Genomic DNA, 15,351 nt, shown 5'->3' with positions numbered 1-15,351 from the left:
GACCATACCAGGATGGAATGGGTTTGTCTCGTCGACTGGAATAAGACCGACTAATCTGACGACCATTGATTACTATCCTGTAATCAACTACCCCATTACAGATTATGAGACAGTACAAGAATGTCTTCGATATTCAGAGGCTACAAGAAGTAGGTCAGAAGTACGTCATTACTACTTTTGACTTAGGCGTCTGCATGAAAGCGTATCCTCTGTTGTTCAACAACCCAACTAGATACACAAACCACATTGTAATGATCGGCACATTCCATACTTTCTGTGCCTACCTGAAAATGGTAGGGAAGAAGATGTACGGGTCTGGCATAGCTAATGTTTTTACTTGAGGCTGGACGAACGACCGTCCAAAGAGGCCTTGGATGCAGTGCTTAATGACAATCTCTTACAGGAGTATGTATAAATGACTTCAACAGATACAAAGACGACATCAGACGTGGAAAGCTTGGAAAGACGGCTCAATTTTGGATGTCTTATATGGATCATATTTGGCTAAAGTATAAGCAGATGCTACTGCTGAACCAATATCTGTAGAGTTATATACCAAATATGACTGATACTTTCCTCTTGATCTTAGTTGGGTGAACGATACCTTGGTAGAATATTCAGCACTGTTTTCAATTTTACGTTTGAACTTTTCACTTCGGTATTTGGGATTTGGGAACTTCTTTTTTCTAGACTTGAAATATAGATTTTCTGCAGATCGCTTAATTTCACCACATGACTGTTACCCAATATGTCATCATCAATTACAGTGCAAACAGCAGAAAATGCCGTCCTGTGGGCATCCATCAGTTCATTTTGCTCTGAGGATTCTTCAGCACTTCGTCTCGCTCTGTACCCTGTATCTTTCTTAAGATATTTTTTCCGCATGATGGATGAAACTGCGCTCACAGGCAAAAAGATCATACCCGCTTATTCTGGTCATCATTGCTACGTCTCCTGTGTTTTTGGCAACCACTTCTATCGTTGTTCCACCACCGAACTCAAACTTGCTTGTAGGTTCTGTTGTCCACACTCCTTTAACTTTAACATGCTTCCGGTCTTGCTTCCTACAAAATATACAGTCAGGTTTAAATATGGTGCTTTCTTTACATTCACCACTTTGTCTACTTGATGGCTCAGTTGGTTCTGACGTAGAAGTACCAGGATCAGTCTTGTTTCACCGACTAATCTTACGAGGTCTTTTTCTTCGTCAATATCGTAATCTTTATCATATGCACTATTACGCTTTCTTGAAGGCACATTGCTGGACACTTTCCCACTTCTAAGTTCCATTATGATTGCAATGAAGGTAGACCACTAGAAGTTGGGTAGTAACATTCTGGAATATAAAATCGCGAACAGTATCTTAGAAAATATTCTGGTTAAATTGTACATCAATCCTATTTCAGTTAATCAAACCCGTTTGCTGTAATATGTCACTTTGATTGTCCGATAAGGCTTTCCGTAATCAAAAAATTATTTGGGACTCCAGTATTTATATACGTTTCCATCATGATTACTATTTTGTAGGCCTAATGCACTTAAGCCAATGCTCAACAATAACAAAAAAATGTGATTAATCACTCATAATACGATATTTCAACTGCAAATGGTCATGTTTATAGCTAACAGACCGCTAGGGGAACTTGTATTACTTATATTAGCACATGCACACTGTGTATCGATTTACGCAAATAGGGTTTAAGAATATTATCTCTTGTAATTTATAATCCACGAATACTGTGCTTAGGCTTACCTGTATTCCTACCAGAGAATAGCAAAGATCTTCAATCCAAAATTCCAGTCCAGGACCCAAACTCTTCTCCCCAACTCGCACCTTCCAGCATGTATAATTCTTCATTCGAAGAAGTTTTCTTGGCACAAAATGATGGGCGCAATCGCTGGCCTTCATCACGATGATCAACTCCATCAATTTGTGCTCTTATAAGCATTAATTATTATTTTACTTAATTCAAACCCTATAAACATCCTTCATATAATAAATGCTACTTCATATATAAAGCAGGCGTGGTGTTTTTAATCATTTTCTATGAAACATGTTACGTTATTAATGTAAGTACACACATTTTGATGAATTCACTATATATTTTGCCCAGGTCTACATACATGTCCAGAGATTATCGCACTGAAGCGGACAGTCTTTGAATATACGGAAAGCTGTAAGGGTCATATGTATCTAATTTTATTGCGAATATGAGACGATTTCAAGAAATGAGATAAAATTCAGGATATGAGAGATGAGATCGATCGCGCAAGAAAGAAATAATATTACGGTAATAAGGTATGTAGATGAAAAGGAGCTTGGAGCTTAATATGTGAGGTAAGCGGTGACGCATCAATGCTCCTGTACCAAACTGTGCCCCTCTCCAATACCTGAACGTGTCCATTCACATCTTAAACACTCTGTGCTTGATTTTAAGGGCCTCTTCCAGTCTATAGGACTAAGCGGAAAAGGAAAACTGGGTTAGCAGTGGTTCTAGGGATGAAAAATAAGAATTCGAGAAATATGCATTTCAAATTCAATTTTTGTATACAGATCTATGTAAAATTAATTATATTTAAGCTTGCCTATCTTTTATAAACTGCATTAATGACTCCGAATGATGTTAAAACGAAAGATTCTTATAATATCTACATATTCTGGTGAGAAACTGAATTTCGGTAATTTTTCCCCTTATTGGCCAAATTTGATGACGTCATCATTTTTCGCCCGAAAGGAACCCTTTATGTAATTTTTTTGAAACAAATCAGACATTTTCTTGGTTAATACATCCCAATGTTTGTAAAATTAGCTAAAATGATTGAATAATTTACTGAAAAGTATCTCAAGGCCAGAGAAAATAGACAACTTTTCTGTGTCCAAAAACAACAAAAATCGCGAATCGAGAAAAATCACGCTTTTAATTTAGACCTTTGTACACAAGTCAATGAAGAAAGAGAAAGTGGCACACTCAGAACACATTTGTAAAAACAATATTTTTATTTCTAATACCAATAAATGCAAAGATGAGTACATTTGCTATGTTATCAGGCAAAAAACATATTTCTGTACATTTGACACATTTTTTTCAAAAATTTGATGACGTCATCAAAATGACGTCACTGCGCCTATGCATCCCAAAATTTTTGCTTTGTACATAATTTTTCTTGTTTACCAGGCCATATGGCATGTCACCCTGACCAAGTCGGAGGATCCCGCTAGGGGTGTACGGTGGCAGTAGATAGCTGACCTACTATTAATCAACAATATTTTAAGTCCTAACAACGAATCAGAAATAAAGTTTACTACAATTTTGACTCAAATTCAACATTTCTTCCGATGTCAGGTTATGTATTTTGATGCAACATAATTTTCATCTGCACAGAGGCTTAGCCAAAGGACAATGACATAACCGCTCTCAAATCAATAGTACAATGGCATATCAGTACTGGCTCTCAAATCAATAGAGATGACAGGTGCTAAGCATGGTACAACACTTGTGTCTATCAGTTCTGCTTGGTTACGCAGACACTCCCTATATAGTCTGCAATGAATATAGATTGTCTTATTGATGAGTAGCGATGTCATCGCCACATTTCAGGTAGCAGATGTCTCTCCAGTGATGCCAACACCGTGCTTTAGGCGCACAATTGGGCTACTTGGTGATCATGTACCGCTACTCAAAAAACCATGCCGGCTACTTACCTAAAATTGGGCTACGTTTGTAAGTGTCAGGCTGCTGCAGTAATTTCCTGTATTTTCCTTTCAATTTGGCCAAATTTTAAAGGTTGCAAGTCACTGAAGCTCCAAAGTTTAATAACAGTGGGTTTTGTGACCATTTATTAATTGGTCAGTGACTTCCTATTAGTACCGGAATTTTTAAAGTCAAGTTCTTTTTCGCCCAATTTGGGGATTTACGTTCCAGATTAGGGTAAAACCGTCCAAATCTCCAGTTTTTTATCTTAAAAATTGGGCTACTTCAGAGTCATTCACTGTGGCCTGGTGAGCCTATTTGCCGTGCCTTAAGTTTTGGCAACACTGGGGACATCACCATTTCTTTATTGAAATTCAAGTAAAATTAACTGCGTCAAAATTAAATGCCAATTCTACATTTTTGGTAACATGTTTGGAAAATCTAAACTTCCCATTTATTGTTAAGCCTTTAGATAAGGTTGGATTAAGTATGTTCTTGAAATGGTGTTAATAGCTGTTCTTACAATACTTCTACTTAACAGTTCCTTCAATATTACATACAGCATCTCTGCCATTGTGACAGTAGGCAGGAGCATGCTGTCAGAAAACTGAAATGGGTCAAATATACATTTGTGTATAAAAACATAATAGTGTTTAAAAATGATTTTGGCAAAATGTGTTATTCTGCCTGAGTAGGTTTTCATGCTGGCAGTCTAGTTAGCATGCATATAGTGAGCAAAGGGCAGGTTGTGTCAAGCTAAGGTGGTACTACACCCCTTGATAAATTTTGTGAATAATTTTGCATTTTTCTCAAAAAATTACTATACACTGGTAACGTAAGTTATGTATATTATAGGGGCAAAGAATCCAATTACTTCAATGAAATTTCAGTGATTCAAGACAAATGGTTCATTATATATGTTCTGAAATGAGGTACGTTCTAGCGGTGCCTTTTTTCTTATCATAAATAACATTCCGCTTGTCTTGAGTCACTGAAATTCCAGTGTAGTAACTTGATTCCTTACCCCTATAATATACAGAACTTTTGTTACCAGTGTGTTATTATTTTTTAAGAAAAATGCAAAAATAGTCACACATTTTTCAAGGGGTGTAGTACCACCTTAAACATGGCATTCAGTATTGTAAGATAGCATATAATTATAATGCCAATTAAGGTCATCCATTGATACGTGTGTTTTACTGAGTATTTTACTGAAACACTTTCAGGTGCCTTGTTTACACTGATACCTTGAAACAATGGGCCAAACAAGACAATTATTTATATATTTACTGTATTCTTACCCATAACCATACATACATATTCAAGAGTATAGGTAGAAACAAATATGTTATTTCCTAGCCTTTATAGAATTATGTTTTGTTATGTAATTTAGTGGTTTTTATGTGAAGATGAAACCAAAATGTCTGCTGCCTTGTGAGAAAGTCTTAATTAGATCATGATCAATTAATGACTGAAATATCATCATGATAAAGATGTGTAAATTAATTCATGATATGTGACCCGATCCAGTCCACTCAGGCTAAAATCATAGTTTTTCAAAATAGAGTTATCAGGTTTATATAGCAACAAATTCCCTTTCTATCAGTCCAAACACCATGTTTAATATAACTAATTTGGTTGCAAAGTTTACAACATTTTTACTTGTTCATAGTCTATGACTAACTATATATAACCTATTTCTGGCTTTATCTCGGTGTCGTATTTGCAGACATTAGCATGAGTGAAATAAATCGGGTCACATATGAAAGTCCTTGATCAGATTGACAGCCTCATCTCCTGACATTCCTCATCATTATTGAGATTTTGGTATCATATGATATAATAGATCAAGTACTTGGTTTCCATGATCAACTCTAGCATTGGGGACCTAAAGAGAACAAAAAAACACTAGCCTGGCAGCATTCTGGAAACTGGAACACCTTTGGAGAAGCCCATTCCTGCCATTTCTAAATAGCATTCTGAAATCTGACATTCCAAATGGATGTAATTCCAAAGCAAGTTAAACCACAGTGGATTGATCAGTCGCATCAACGAAAGCCTGATTTAGGAACACTTGCTTCAATGCTACAATGTAGTTAGTGATTACTGATTATAATACAGTAATTTGTTTATCATAACCAAATTTAAGACTTTCATGTAAGGTGAACAGGGCTGAAAATTTTACGACAAAATTGTGATGAGAAAATTAAGTGTTACACTTTTAAAGAAAAAGTTTTTAGTATGATTTGTTGGTATCAACTCATTTAATCTTATGGTATTTTAGTAGCTGAACCTGTATAATAGTGTAAAAACTCGATAGTTATATATATGTGCTTACTATCGAGCGCTTTAAAAACATGCAAACATGAAGTGCCCCGTCCACAAAAGTGTAAAGGGTTTTGAGCAAATTATTGAAGTAAACCTGCAAATTTGTGTCTCAACCCCATTAGCTCAGTTGGTGAAGCGCTGGACTTTGGTACAATTTCATGTTTTCAAAACCGCTCGATAGGAAACACATATGCTAACTATCGAGTTTTTACAATAGAAATGTATTCAATTATAGACTTGACCTGCTATCTTTGAGGCTACATGTATGCTAAGAGGTTATCATTTCTATACAAATATTTAGTGTATTCAACATATTTATTCTTTTGCAAGTCTGTTGCCATATGTTTGTTATTATTCATGTATGCCACTACAATGTATTGTATTTGTATTCATCAGTTCTATATGCACACATACGTTGAAAGTATTCTACTGGCAGTGTTTTTGTCAACTTTATGGTTTTTAAACCAGTTATATTATGCACACGTAGTACCTTGATTTAGATGTGGTGCTGAATAAGTCATCGAAGCTGAATTATCTAAATATAATTATCTGTATCACTGCCATATAATTTAGATGGCAGAAGGCACGCCCATATATAGCTTTATAATATATCGCTTAAGTTTGTTCGGCTTTTATTAGGCAGAAATTATTCGGTTTTTGTTACTGTGCGAGTCAATAAAGTCCAGACTCATACTCGTGTAAATTTACATAAGCATGTGCTGGTCACGCATTAAGCAACGCGCAACTATACTAAAATGCAGTAAACCTTTGACGAGCGCGTATTGTAAGGATACATCGCGTATTTACTGCGTTGCACGCACTTGTCTCTGATTGGCTGCTAAGGCGATATGTTGTTGCTGAGTGGAAATTTATGAATGAACTGTGCACCTTACGAGTTGTTAGCGCCGAATTTGCAACATCACGGTAGTCGCGCTTGTCAAAGGTTTGCTGCATTTGAGTATAGCGTAAGCATTGCGGCCAACCGCGTGCATGCCATTCTATATCAATACAGTGTTGTGAGTCTTATTTTTTCTGCCTTATATAAATCGAACAAACTTTAGGTAAATCTTGAATATTGGATTATCATTCTATCAGAAGCAGGTGAGGCTAAGTAAAACATGCATCAAGAGCTGTTAAGAGCTTGTGTTGGTACAATTTGGGGTTTACCACAGGATTATAACCAGAGAACCTGGACTCAACTGCTATCTTGAGACCGGCATGGTGCAAAAATTGGGGGTATTCAGTTACATTCATGGTAATTGTTATGTGAGCATGGCATCGCATACAAGATGCATTTTAGAAACGTACTTGATGCGACCTGTGTGCAATAGCCATTACGCTTCAGATGAGATGCAGAATTGTTTTCGTTCGTTTGTGCGCACCATTGGATGGACTATTGTATGTGGGTATAGAGTCGGGGCCCCTCTGCTTTTAATTCTGTGGGGTTTACAATACGTTTGAAACATAAGCTGTGTGAGCTTTCCCTTGGAGAGACCTGGGCCAGGTCAGCAATGACACCTCCATGGTTCTGGATGATGTTATGTTTTTGAAGATCAGGCAAACCGAGACATAATAAAAAAATCAGACTCGGCGGGGATCGAACCCCGAACCTCGCAATTACTGGTCACGAGTTATACCAGTGCACTACCTGAGTTCACAGGTACTCCCAACCATGATTGCATACTCTCTTACTGTGTCTTAGCAGCCAACTATATTATTATTTTTGATTAACTCATTTGTATTCCATTTAGACTGATTATTTAGATAGATTGTCTAACATCATTTGTATGGACTCTATGTACGGTACTAATTTTCCAATATCATAGTTCTACTTATATATTGGTCTACTACATTGTATTTCTGTTTCAGGGCAGTAGTTTTCTGAATAAAATGATCAATTGGTATAAATTTAATTTAATTATAATCATCATTGAAAACAAAAAGGTACTTATGACTTAATTAAATGACCAACTGTCATGATCAATTGTGTGATTTACAGTACTTAATTTGAATACTAAATAATAGTAATTATGGTTCATTGACGAGATCATTTTTTGCCCCCATCATAGGTAACATACTTGACCATTTTCATCAAATTGGGCTATTCCATTTAAAATCCACACTACCCCTGTAGCAGATTTTGGAAATAACCTCCACAGAGGGAGTATGTTTTTCAAATGTAATTGGCCAGGGTTAATTAATCATTTTGAAACCCATACACCCCCTGTATTATGGCTTTACCTATATCTTCCACAAATGGAGTGAGTATTTCAATTGGAAGTTACCCAATTGGCAATTTTATTCAAAACTTATACGCCCTCTGTGGAAGACTTTAATAGCTAAATCTTCCACAGGGATAGTGTGGATTTTAAATGGAATAGCCCATTTAGGGGATCCAGGATCTATTGAAGATAACCATGTCCAAAATAGATGAATTTGTACAACAAAATTCTGGCACAGCATATACTTCTAGGCATGATTGATTCCTATGTTGTAGGATAGGGGCATGTTTTCAGATAGAGAAAGATAACTATTAAATACATATAATATTGATTTGAGTATTTGCTTAAAGTCATAATGTACGATCTTATAATATGAATTTGGTTAATTTTTTTCAAACCTGATTTTTTGGCATATTTGTAATGTTTACACATGTCACAACTTGCACCTAAATGGCATCAGCCAAATTTGTTGTGTTTGTAGGTAAACACAGCAAAGTTCGACATAAAGTCATAATTCAAGAAATTATGACTTTAACATGCAGTTCTATGGGCGGACATAAACGGCCAAAATAACAAGCAGTGTTTCTTTCACGTTACCTCGTTATTTCAGCTCAAAATGGACAGAAACCATTCCCGATCATTATTACCGTATTGGTCCGGTATAGTCCCACCCGTTTTTTATGTGAAAATTTTTCACAATTGGGGGTGGGATTATACTCAATTTCAAAAAAAAAAAAAATGATGCTAGGATCATTCATGGTTGACCTAAAAAAAAAATTTCAAGATATTTTGTATTTTTAATATGAAAATTGATACTTTGTTTTCATGTCATACTCTATTAATGATTTCAAAATGCATTCAAATTCAATGCATTTTGAAATCATTAATAGAGTATGACATGAATACAAATTATCAATTTTCATATTAAAAATACAAAATATCTTGAATTTTTTTTTTTTTTTTACAATTTCTGAAATTTTTCAAAAATGGGGGTGGGATTATACTCGAACGTGGGACTATACTCGGACGAATACGGTACTAGTATTATTTCAGCATTTTGAGTATATAATGACAAATTTAAAATTTGAAGGAAATCGTACATTAAGCCTTTAACTGAAATAATGTTTCAAAATCATGATGACAAAATTAGTAGTAGAGCGAAGCAAAATATTTGTAAAATACAGGGCATCTCAAAATGATAAGTACATACGATCTTTTCAAAGATATCTCGGTATGAATCAAATTTTTTGCAATGTTATGTTTAAAGCAAAAGATAGTTCTTGACTATTTGTGTCATGCATATCAAGGAAAAGATACAGTTAACCTGACAATGTAAACAGTCACGGTGTCGGGTGCAACTTCATGTGGGTCGGTACTATAGGGAAAATATTTAATTCTCGATCACGAGAACCAACTTGGGTACGCACAGGTATTTGTGTCGTGCGTACTATGCAAAGACCGGCGCTTACAGCACAAACCCAGCTTTTGAGAACCCAGCTTTTTTGAGAATTGACCAATCACACGGTCGATGCTAGGCAAGGTCAAGGTTTGGTCATGCAGGTTGCACGATCGCTTTATTCTATGCAAAGTACACTGACACAGAATGTACATCCTCTCATGATCGAAAATTAGTTATTTTGTCTATAATCACTACCCACAATGCATATCTTCCCAGGCTGATTTGCTATTCAGTGCAACATGGGTCGAAAGTGACAAAAATTACAACCGCGGATTAATTCGTTTGATGGGTATTTACACTGCATGGGCTGAATTTGATTCCAAATTTGCATTCAGGAAAATCAAATTTGTTTAATTATGCCCCTGTGTATCGTTACGGCAGGTAAACACAAATTCAACGTGTTAGTTTACATCAGCGAAAAGTCGTAATTAATGACAACTTATTCAAAATTCACTTAAAATGAATAATGATGCAAGTCATCATTGGAATTGCGACTTTTGAAGTATACTGCGCCAAAAAAGGATCCTTACACTTGGAAAAATAATCACAATTTCAAAACTGAACAATATTGAGGTTAATCCTGCACATTATGACACCACATTGAATCCAATGTGACCTCGAAGAAGTAAAGTTACAAGCAATTGAATAGACGAAGGTCCAGTTTTTAAAGTGACAAACTGGCCTATACAGGGCGCAAAAAAAATTCCAAAAAGGGCAACAAAGAGAAAACACAGTTTCTTCAATGAAGCTTTATTTAAAGCAGTTTTATTTCAGTTTTGACTTCTCTGAACTTTTTATTTGTTAGTTCTTTTGTTTCAGTTTTCTTTTCTTCCTTTTGTTTTAAATTAAAGGCACGCATAAATCAGCCATTCACCACTCTCAAACCAGATGTCTAGTCCGTGGAGTTTTGAATATGGCAGTTTGTCACTTTCAAAACTGGACCTTCGTCTAATCAAATGCTTGTAACTTTACATCTTGAAGTCACATTGGATTCAATGTGGTGTCATAATGTGCAGAATTAGATGGTATATTTAAAAAACCCAAATTAACCTCAATATTGTTCAGTTCTGAAATTGTGATTATACTTTTTTGGCGCAGATAATTAATTACTACTGTACCTGTTTACACTTATGATACAAATTAAGTCGATTATGACTTTTGTGAAATAGATTACGACATTTGCCCAATGTAAACAGGGTATGAGTTTGATTGACAGGTGATGCAGAGAGAAACTTACAATTTTTCACAAGGTCATATCTTGAAATCCTGTCCATCAAATTGAACCAAAATTACACACAGGTTTACTTCAATACTCTACTCTTAACACATGTCAGTAACCAAGCAGTTATCCAACTGACACAATAGCAAAATTTACTGACATGGAACAGCTTCCTGGACCACATTCACAGCCCATCCCTGTTTCATGAAAAAAGTGTATGAAAAGCAGAAAGCAGCACCGTTTTATCATCTGTGCAAGGATCTTTTGTGCATTCTCACAGATTTTTTGTGCTGGGTGCCAAATGTTGGGCTGTGAAAGTGGAGGAAGTCCAGGAAGCTGTCCCATGACAGTGCATTTTGCTGTTGTGTCAGTTGGACAACTGCTTGGTTACTGACATGTGTTTTGAGTAGAGTATTAAAGTAATCCTGTGTGTAATTTTGGTTCATTTTGATTGACAGTATTTTAAGATATGACCTTGTGATTCACATGTTGTAAAAAATTACAAGTTTCTTATTGAGCTCAGTTTAGTATCTTTAATTCCGACTCATTATTATAGTTTTCTCCTTTTGAAATATTGAGGGGTCAGTACAAGGAGGCCCATCTGCAATTATAGCTGCCAGGTGTCATAGCTTTAGATGTGTACAGAATACAGAAATAATATTGTTAAGTGTCTATATAAGGCAGCTATTGAAGGTACAATGGTTTCAATGGCAAAACTGTTTAAACCTCTGAAATAAATGTGACGTGTCATGTCAAAAGGAGACACTTTTGGGCAGGTTATCAATTTCAAGGTTTTTACATATCTTAAATAAAGAGATATTTTGCTCCAAAACACTGTTTTCCCCAATGAAATCGGATATTCCTAAGCGAAGATATTGAGTTCGTAAGCTATATAGTATTTATAAAATTGGAAATTGAGATATCGGCCTCTAATAATATTATTGACAATGTTGAGAGTAGGAATTACCTTGTCTCAAAAATGTAAGATGTCAGTTATATTCCGGTCTGAAACTATCGGACAATATTTTTAACATTAATATCATCACAAATTCGCAACAAACCCAAATTGTTAAAAAATCACCCCGGGCAGATTTTTGGCTATTTCTCCATTTACGATCCTGCCCAAAAGTGTCTCCTTTTGACATGACACATCACAAATTGTAACTTCAGACGTTTTTTGAATGAAAACAAAATATGCAAAAGTTTTCTATATTTTTTGTATGTTTCTTGTACATGAAGAACTTTTTTGTACATAATATGTATTTTTGTGTTAATTTGGTGGTGCCTGTTTATTACATTATTGGTTTTGTGTACTTTTGTAACAAAAACATTAAATATTAAATACTGTTAAATTGTAACAGTACATTGATAACTTATATGATTGTTTCCAGTTTGCTTTTTAGGGATAGATTTGCCGGATCAACTTTGAATTTTGTATTTTACTGGCCATCCATGCCAGTGAGATTGTAAAAACCACTGGCCTAGCAATTAATTTACTAGTAAGTCCAAGCTTTCTCAATATTTTCTACTGCAAAATAATGAAAAAATGTTGTCTGAGTTCTCCAATTTAGGCAAAAGAAATTTGAATAATTATAGGTTAATGAACACGTATTACTTGATGGGAGAGAAATTAGACTAAATAATGCATGTTCATGCGTCTAATGCATGAGATCCAAAGGGGGGGAGTGCATTAGGCGCATCAACATCAGTGCAAGTGCATTATTTTGTCCAATTTCTCGAGCAACAAGTAATATGCGTTCATTCGCCTATTTCATACACAAGAAACATTATAAAATTGTCACCAGAAGTGTTGGAAAATACAAGCAAATATAAATGTACTAATCCGCAAGACAAATTAATGCGTCCGAAAGCACTGCGGTTAGTACGTGGAGTGCGCACCCGTGCATATATACACAATGCATGGTTTGGATTTTCTAACGCTTGCTCTGATTGGTTCTCGCTAAGTATACTCTGGTTGCTCTACGAAAAAGGAATAACTATAATCCCTCCAATTATCCCCTGCTGCTGATGCCCTATTATATAACTATCAACATGGTGTGAAAAGTGTGCCAACAGATTCCATAATACCATTATTACATAACAATTTTCTATCTGGCTTGTCTACTGTGGTTTATCATTGGGGTGGGCTTGTCCAGCTGGGAATGAAATTGGCCAAAGGGGGTAATACTAGTAATTGGTCCTGGATAAACATCCTTTTTCATAGAGCAAGAAGACTCTAAGAGTGTATGAACATAGATGATGTAAAATTTATAATTTGTGTTATTCAAATTTCTTTTATTGTGTTGTCTGTCCAGTTCTAGTGCTTTTTATCTCTTCATTTACATCCAAGAGCTGGTTTTTACACTTACCATAGAGCTGGTCTCTGCCCCTTGAAAAAAGAAAGTTTAGGTCTTTCTGAAACATTGGCTTTTTAACTTTGTGTATTTATATGTCTTACCCCCATTGGATGTTGTGTGACATTTCTGCTGTATTTAAAGTTACATGTTAAAGTTTGTTCGGTTTATATAAGGCGGAAAAAATACAACTCATAACGCTGTGTATTGATATGATACAGAATGTCATATACGCATTTGGGCGCAATGCTTACACTGGTTGTGCATTGCGTAATGCGTGACTAGTGCACGCTTATGTGAATTTATGTGAGCGTTAATTGGGACTTTATTGATGCGCGCAGTAACAAACGCCGAAAATTTCCGCCCTACGTTGCTGTGGAGCAAATCACACATTATGGCTTTAATTGGAAAAACCTGAGAATCTTCTGTTAAAATAATCTTTCCTTAACTCTAGCTGTCTCATCTCAAGTTGAGAGTAACACCATTTTGGATTTTGCAGTGCAGATTCGAATCCTAATCCCACGGGGTATGTGCACTCGTAGAACGGCAATTTGTCCATACGCTGACCACTGCATAAATGCACTGATTCGATTCAGCCACTGTGAAATCCAACATGGCATTATATCGTTATGAATTCGGCAGACGGCCGAATCCGGATTCGGCTTTTGGTAAATTCATTTTACGCATGCATTACATTTGAATTAGAGAACAAGAGATCAATGCTGTACATAATAGAGGGCAGCATATCAATTTTTTAACGGAGATCAGATGATAACAGCATAATACGTAATCAAAAGAGGGCGACATACAGGGTTAGCTAACGGTGCATCGCAGTGCAGTCAACGACGATAACCGTTAAAAAATCGACATGCTGCCCTCTATAGGTAAATCATAGCTCCCTTGTTCTCTAATTCAAAAATAATGCATGCGTAAAATGAATTTACCAAAAGGCAAATCTGGATTCGACCGTCTGCCGAATTCATAACGATATATAATCTCAACTTCAGGCAAAACACATAACTGAACTGTTCCACAAATTGATCACACAAATTTAACAAAACAATTGCATTTAAAAGGGCATTTCGTGATCCACAGCCTCATCCCCCCACTTTTCTCAGAAAAAGTTGAGATTTTTATACCACTGGAATCCTCTAGCTACATAATGTGTATGTACCAAATATTTCTTGCAGATTAATTCGTTTAGCAAAAATATCATTTAATTTAAATTACGTTCTGGTATACCAGAACGAAATTACAACATTGTCTATGGAGCAGTGTAATACGCATAATCATGCATAACTCGCAAACGCAAAATCGGAATCAACTGACATTTTGGGAATACGGTTTTTTGTGGATATCTACTGAAAAATGTCATAAAAAGAGGATGCTAGGATCACGAAATCCTCCTTTAACGCGGCTGTGTACTCTAGCCATTGTTTCTTTCTCAAAATTGAGTTTTTATGATATGTTTGTACCTTATTATGTTTTTTATAAATACAAGGAATGAAAATCCAGATTTGTAAACTCCAACTGCAATATTTTAAGGATTTTATTTCACTATTCCACTTTCGTGTTTGAAATTGAAAAGGAAAGAAAATCTTTGTTGTACCAGCAAGTTACACGCCAAGAACAACTCATCGCGTATGCGTGTCGTGCAATTTGTTAACGCACAAATACGCGGACGCTTATCTGCATGCGCGGCGCATCTTATGGAAACACCACGGAAGCACTGATTTCACAAAAACCTAGTGGTCAAATGGCTCCGCTTTTAGCTGATAAAATGTGGGTTTTTTCAAGTTCTTTCCCCGATTTAAATATCAAGTTATGAATGGATTTCGCTCAAACTTCTCAAGGGGCTGTGGATTTACCCGATGTTCACGTAATATAAGTTACAAAAGCGAAAACTGTCGCATTCTCCTGTGAGATTCGATGAAAGTGCAAAATGTGACCACTTTAAACTTCAACGCCATTATTTCAATGTTCATTTTCTCGGTAAAATGACGATTTAGGTACACGATAACTCAATAAATACAGCATCTATAGGTAAGCAAATATGATCATCGTAAAAAGCATGATC

The sequence above is a fragment of the Amphiura filiformis genome, chromosome 15 (genome assembly GCF_039555335.1).
Source record: "Amphiura filiformis chromosome 15, Afil_fr2py, whole genome shotgun sequence".
Taxonomy (NCBI): Eukaryota; Metazoa; Echinodermata; class Ophiuroidea; order Amphilepidida; family Amphiuridae; genus Amphiura; species Amphiura filiformis.
The sequence above is the reverse complement of the archived record's forward strand: the minus strand, read 5'-3'. Positions refer to the sequence as shown.